This window comes from Electrophorus electricus, chromosome 3 (genome assembly GCF_013358815.1).
Source record: "Electrophorus electricus isolate fEleEle1 chromosome 3, fEleEle1.pri, whole genome shotgun sequence".
NCBI lineage: Eukaryota > Metazoa > Chordata > Actinopteri > Gymnotiformes > Gymnotidae > Electrophorus > Electrophorus electricus.
This window is the reverse complement of record NC_049537.1, coordinates 28322501-28330000: the sequence shown is the minus strand read 5'-3', so window position 1 is coordinate 28330000 and position 7500 is coordinate 28322501. Positions and strand designations below refer to the sequence as shown.

The 7500-nt window shown below is 42.0% G+C and overlaps 1 protein-coding gene across 1 annotated transcript in view; it reads left to right on the top strand.

The window, feature by feature from the left end:
- Positions 1-7500, top strand: part of dab1a (DAB adaptor protein 1a) — a 153172-nt gene that overhangs the window by 4143 nt on the left and 141529 nt on the right. Inside the window, exon 2 of the mRNA XM_035524747.1 lies at positions 5517-5528. The gene's annotated coding sequence lies outside the window, so the exon portion shown is untranslated. The remainder of the gene's footprint in view (positions 1-5516; positions 5529-7500) is intronic.

Genomic DNA, 7500 nt, shown 5'->3' with positions numbered 1-7500 from the left:
CGTTGATAATTTGATAATCCAGGTGTCGTAATGTTTTTGCTGCTATCTTTGCTGAACACACAGAGCAGACACAATGAACAGAAAGCGTGTGATTGTTGGACGCTTAGCTTCCGAATGTGTTCTGCGTTCTTCATATTGTAGGTGTTGTCTGAGCTCATAATGCTGTGTGTAGTCATTGGCTATGCCTAAATGCATAGACTGAGGATCTTACACATACTGGCCGTGACTAAGATAGTGTCCTTGACATGGCATGTCAGTCAGAGGTGATGAAGTGATGACGGACCATACGGATGTGCATGCTGACAGTTGACACACCGACATCCCTCTGACGCTGGTCTCCTCCCTGGTCTGCTCCCTGGTCTGCTCCCTGGTCTCCTCCCTGGTCTCCTCCCTGGTCTGCTCCCTGGTCTGCTCCTGTGCCACCTTTGGCCAGTAGGTCTCTATACCCAGCTCAGGTGATTCTGTCACAGTAGGAGGTATTTATCCGTAAACACTGCAGTTCTAGACCTTCCTGTGACGGACTTAACCAGATTATTTTAACGGATGGTAAAAGTTGGTTTAAAAATAGTGAAAATGATTCAGACTACACATGGTTAAACAAGTCCAAAGAATACAACTGAGGCTCCAGATATTGTAACTATTTTCAGTTCACATTTTGGAGGTTAATATATCCCAAATTGGGTCGTACACGTACTAGTATATACCTGCTCATTACTCCAAAATAAATATATATACTGGCTTCCAGTTAGTTATAGAATTGACTTTAAACTACTTCTGATCTACTTTCCCACTCTGCTCAAAAAGTGTAAACTGGGTGGTGTTTTTAGATCCCTGGACACAGGCCAGCTTGCAAAGCCAAGAATTCAACCCAAACCCAGTGAAACAGTACTTGACTTTTTATACTGTGCATAAGTGAGAACAGCTCCCGGTCAAATTTAGACGTGTCCCAGATTAAGCCATTTTTAATCCAGGTTAATATCATTTCTGTTCACTCATGCTTACAGTTAATTTGGACGCTGCTATCTTGCAGTATGTTTGGCACTGACATTCACTTCATTATTCTATTATTGTACTTATCTTTGAATGTATGTTTTTAATTTTATAATGTTATTACTTAATTTCTTTTTCTCTTCACTATTTAAATCAATTGTTCTTATGTTTTGTTTATTATTATTTTGTATTTACATAAATGGTAACTTAAATGTAACTTTGTTCTTTTTGTTTTGCAAAATAATCAGGATGTAATAAGTTTTGTTCATTTTTTTTAGTTTATTTTACTGTTGTCCTTTAAGCTTGTAATATAGTTTCCTACTGTAATTAAATTTCTTTCCTTTATTTAATTTTATGTTTTAATAAATTGTTTCATATAACTTTTAAAATTATTTTACAAAAAAACTATACTAATCTGAGTGCTCTTGGGATATACTAAGCTTTGTTATTATAACAAATATGTTTGTTTAATCACTTTTCATTGCCACTGTGGTTGAAAGGTGCAATGCAATAATCAAACAAATATAAATAAACAAATAGCTTTGTCTTAAACTAGCGCTTAAACAGAACTGTATCAATAAGGATCAGATCTGTCACTAACTACCAATTGTATGTATTTTCTGTCTTTTTGTGTGTGTCATGAAAATTGAAACTTTGATTCTAATCATTGTGTGCAGTGTCCGTGGAGTTTATAATGAGAGTCAGATGAAAATGTCTTGCACCACTGACACAGGAAAACGGAACCGGAGCTCCAATGACTGAGAACCATGTGCCAGTGCTCAGTAACAATGTGTAAGCAATTGAGAAAAAAAATGTAATGCAATATTTTGGCTCAAAGGTCTTTGTTGGGTCTGTTCAGTTGCTACTTGACTAGTAATCAGGAGGTTGCCAGTTCAAGACCCAGCCCCTTCAGATTCAACTACTACTCGACTAGTAATCAGGAGGTTGCCAGTTCAAGCCCCACCGCCACTGTTGGGCCTGTGAGCAAGGCCCTTAACCCTCAATTGCATACAGTTGTAATTGTAAGTTCTTTTGGACCAAAGCATCTGCTGAATGCTGTAAATGTAAGTAAATACACATCTTTTCTTCCACTGAAAGGGGCTGGACCTGATTACAGATGATTCAGGTTAAAAATTCAGGCTCCAGTTTTGCTCATGAGCGCTCTCGCATTTCTCACACATTATTACATTTCTCACACACTCTAAAATGCTGAAACACATTTCACAAAACACACTTTATAATAATTATCATATACTGTGAAGGAAATGAAACGCCATGAAAATCTCAAAAAATGACCTTCACATTACAAAGCCGATCGTTTGACTTTCTACACAAACGTTTTGCACACACACTTCTTGTGTCTCTGAGTCGTGATAGAATGCCTTTACCTTGGACGTTGCAGACAACCGACCTTCGTCTGAGCTTGGAGCTGTCAGCTTGGAGGAAATCGTATTGCAGCAACAACAGCAAATATAACGGCAGAAGCACTAACTATGCTTGCAACAGCAATCACGTCCAAAACAACTCACCTTCACTGTGAACGCTCTTCTAACCGCGTGCCTTCCACTCCACAGTGATGAGCCTTGCTCTATTTCCCTTATTTCTGAAGCTGTCCGAAATGGAAACGTTTGACAGTGAACCATTGCATGGGGGTGAGTTTTGGCTTTGTCTGGCATCTTTGACACTTGAAGTTTTCCCAGAGAATGGTCCCAGGTTGCCTGTATGATTTCAGTTCCCTCCAGCAGAGCGAGGTCCTGGTTACTGGCCATTAAGTGATAACGGGTAGGGGAGGCGTAGCCCAGTGATCAGCCCACTGCTTTCTTCCGGGTTGGTATTCGATCATCCGCCAGACAGTCAGGAGACCTTCTCGTTTGGCTAAAAAAGGAAGCGACACTGTTGTAGCTGTTTGATCAAAGTTAAAATGTTTTGAGCAAAAATGTTGCGTGCTAGCAGCATCCTAATGAGGGAATGCCCAGGTTTTGATCAGAGCTTTTCATCAAGAATTCCTGGACGCACTATCCCTGAACCTGCTATCGGCGAGGCCTTCACATGCCTCTGGAATCTCTATGCATACAAACCCAGCCAGACCCCCTCAGCCTGTGCATCAGAGATTTCAGCATCATGGCTGCACCACTGTCTGTGCTCCTCAGAGGCACTCTGCGCAGTCCAAGCAACCTGAAACTTCACTTCATGAAAGCTCCCATTCGAACTCATCCTGGAGTAAGCCCCTGATGTAAGCACTCGGCTGGGAGTTGGCGCTAGTGATCTGCCCTAACTTCACCCATCTCTCTAAGAAGATCACCCCTGTGAAATCAAGTTGTGATGAAGGCAACCAGGAGCTCCCGGCCATCAGACTTGCCTTGGAGATGTGCCGACACTGGCTTGAGGGATCCGTTGATCATCCACACCATCCGTCGGAATCTGGAAAATATCAGATGAGCCAGAATCTCACATTTTGCCAAGCCAGTTGGATCCTGTTTTTCAGATTACGATTTCCTGTACACCTGCTAGCAAGAACACAAAAGCGGATACCCTGTCCAGAGTTCATGAACTCAAGCTCACAGATCCACACCCAGGCTCTAGTACTTCCATTACCGTTTCACTATGTCTTCCATCAATTTGGGTCTGCTGGAGTGCACAACACCTGACCAAGGTAACCATCAAGGGTCAGGAGGGCACTTATTGAGTGTCCGGGTGTTAACATGAGTCTCACATCAGGTCATTACCCCAAGTCCACCGGGCAGATGCAGAGGCTGAGCCAGGAAGTCGGCTGTTGACTCTGCACTTAATGTAGTGCCTGGGAGAGTGTCTGGTGTACATTTCTCCCCTTGGGCAGAGTATGCCCAAAACTCTTAGTGTCTTAGTCTTGCTGTTCCAGTGCTACCTCGGTTACCCACCACCTGTTTCACTGATATCCTGGCAGGTGCACTTTTCCTCGGACTCTCCTTCAGCACTGCCCCTCCACCAAACCACCTGAGCCACTTGTACATGTCATTAGTTTATTGTATTTAAGTTCTTTGCCTTTGTGTGTTTATTAAGAAGCCGTACACCTTCCCGCATGTTTGTGTCTTGCCTTTTATCTTACGCGTGCCTGTTCCTTGTGCGGGTTCTGTCTTCTTAATCTTTGGTAATCTCATTAAATTTTTTGCTTTGGTGTTCATCTGTGTCTCTGAGTTGCTACATTCATATATGCAAAGTGACATTTTGACTGCTTCTTACGTGCATGGTCACAGAAGGGTCCTGAAAAGCTCTTTATTGTTTGTCTTGTTAACATTACAGGTCTGTCTTTGAGTTTTACATTTTCTTCCTTACAAAGAAATGGCACAAGAGTTTATTCTGAAATATGTGGATACAGTTGAATCTTTGTATGTAGTGACTAGCAAAAAGTGTTCAAAGTGTTGATAGGGACATCTAACTCTAGTAGAGTGTGTTTTAAGATTTGCACCATTGACAAAATGTATCTCAAAAGATATCTGAGTGAAGTTCAAGTTTATTATCTCTCCTCCATATTCCAGATGTGATTTCTTCTGGTCCATGGTGCAACACAACACCAGTATAGCAGCACCGTACACGGGAATAAAAAGCGCAAATGCACAACACGATGAGTTCATGAGAGTTCAGGAGAAGCAGGAAATAAAATAAATCCCCAGAACATTAAGCACAAAGAACTGGGAGCACTGGGAGCACTGGCAAGTAGGAGTACCATAATGTATATTTGATGGCTGTTTATGTGTCATCTGAGGAGGTCTGTAAACTGTAAATAGACTCTCCCCAATAGCAACGGCAGGATTGGGGTTGAGTGTTTGTAGCAGTATATGAAGCTTTGCCTCTGTGGACATTATAGCCCACGAGATGAGTTTCGATCTTAAAGTGCAGTTGTGCCATGTTGCGCCAGAAAGTTGCAGGATCATTTAGGAGTGCATGCGGTAAGAAGAGTTTCCATGGTCCTGGTGGGGGTGGAAAGACATGGTTGGTCCAGGCAGGTTCTGGGAGGTCAAGTAGTCTAACCGCCTCCGAGTGTTTTCAGTTACTGAGCTTCGGTTACTGTGACTCGTGAGTCAGTTTTCAGTAATAAACAAGTGAGTGGTAAATCATACCACATATCATGCCTCTTCGCGACCTACAGTTCAGGACTCGTGTCAAAGTATTCCAGGTTTGTCTGAAGCAGCAGTAAACGACTTCCTCTCCTCTTTAATAGGTACTCGATACAAACGTGTTGTTAGGGGTCTCTATTGTTTTATCCACTACCTGCAAACATCTCACTGGTGTCAGAAATCATCCCATGGATTCCCTTTTTAAGCCTAAAGAGGTGGGAATCTTGAGCCTGTATACAACCTGTAGAAGCCTGTTATCATCATGGCTTCCCAGAAATGTCAGTCACGCATATACCCTTTCCAAACCTGGTATTACAATCAGGAGAGATTGCTATTCAATGTGCTGAATGCTGGCTGTGTATGCTTGATGTGATTTTAATATCTCTCTCTCTCTCTCTCTCTCTCTCTCTTTCTCCCCCATGTGTCTGGAAGCAAGTGGATAAGGTTAGTAGTCTTTTATTCCTCTTCAGTGGCTATTCTATATTCATCTTTATCTAATTATGTGTTTTTTTTCTTCATTGATCTGACACAGTTGGTTGATTTTAACACAGAGTATGCTAATTCACAAGTAGGTTTTTTTTTTTTTCTTAATTAATGGTTTGAAATGATCTTATCTATTGCTGGTCAGCCACTCGTCTGACTGTCAGCTAACGTGCAGACGAGTAGATTTAATAGGCCACGTTTCTGCTTCAAGAGAGTGCTACTGTTAGCACTCATCCTCTGGACCATGCAGATCTGCACACAGTGACATCACAGCTCCTGCCTCAGCTCTGTAGCACCAGTAATGCTCACAAATACGCTCCCTTATTCTGGGTAATCCCACACTCACTCAACTTCCCAGCACATGTTTTTCGGAGGGGTCTGGGGGTGTGACTCCTGAATCAGTCGTATGGGGGTGTACCTGGTGGGCGGGGGGGGCTTAGGGTGTTTCACTTAACACCACGAAGATCGCAGTGTGCCAGTGTGTGTATGTGTGTGTGTGTGTGTGTGTGAGTGTGTGTGCAGAGCATTTTCATATTTTCATTTTTTAAAATATTTTCATATTAAAACTATTTTTGTCACCAGTTCGTTTGTGCCAAAACAGATTTGTTGTAAATGACCTTCATAACCAGCTCTGTTTGCATGTGAGCGTGTTATTCAGAATTGTGATTTTGCATGCTGGACATCCAAGTCTGAGTCTAAGCACCCTGCCCAGTCTGAGAGAGTCGTTCGCAAAAATGCTTTCTTGTTTTCCGAGATCAGTCAATGGAAACATCACTGTAACACCAATGCTCTAATTAAGAGCTGACAAAGTCATAGATTAGTAAACATTGTTGAACTTGTTCACACTATGAAAACGAAGTTGGAAAACAACAACGACAGAACATTTCTCTCCAGAGGTTAGAGTTGGTCGATGGGAAGATGGATGTCAACTTCTCATGGACCAAAATATTTGCGTCCCATCAGGTGGTTACACTGTCAAGTGTTGTAATGTGTGGGTACCTGGAGAGTGACTGTCAATATCAACATCACAACTCTTATTAATTGCCAGCGATCCTTCAATTAAAATGATCAATTAAAATGAAATTTAACATGTAATGGTTAACATAGTGTGTCAAGCATTAGTGGCCTTGTTGCTATGTAAAGAATAGCAGAGTCAAAAAAGTTGAACGTGATCGTCAGACAGGATAATCAGGTTATGCATCAGGTTTCGTTTTTATAGTCCGGCGTGATTCTCGTAAAGTTGATGAAAGTGAGAGCTAAAACAGATGCATTCATGAAGTCCTTACAGATGTTTCCTTTGGGGAGTGCTGGGGCTTGTATGAGAAGTTTGGACCACTGGGAAGTTTCGGTCATATCTAGAATTCTGAGTGTGTGAGTGTCAGAGAGTGCAGGTGGACAGTGTGATTCTTGTGTGATAGTGTGATATCTTTGGTGCTGTACAGATAATCGTGTGTGAGGAATACGTGAGAAGGTCAACGGTGTATCTTCTAGAATTTTGCATTGTTAGGATTGTTTACTCATTCCTTCTACCGTAAACTTGTGTATGCGTGTGAGTAAAATGGACTGAAAGGGGGCATGAACCGTTAGTGGCTTCAGATTCTGCTTTGTTATAGAGCTGCAGGTACTACGCCAGTCAAACTGTTTGCCAGTCTGTTTTCTTTCATCTCATCCTTGTGTGTGTGTGTGTGTGTGCATGTGTTTCTATGAATGTTTGAGCTTGTGAAATGGTTCTCTCAATAGATCACTCTCCCACATGTCTACTATCAGTACATGAGTTGAGTAATTATCTCTGACAGTGATACCATACAAGCATATGCACATGCACATGCACACACACACTTACACACACACCCACAGGAGCTGAAGGATTATTTTTAACACTGATGTACAGGGTATACATCTCCCTCCTCATGATAACACACACGCACACCCA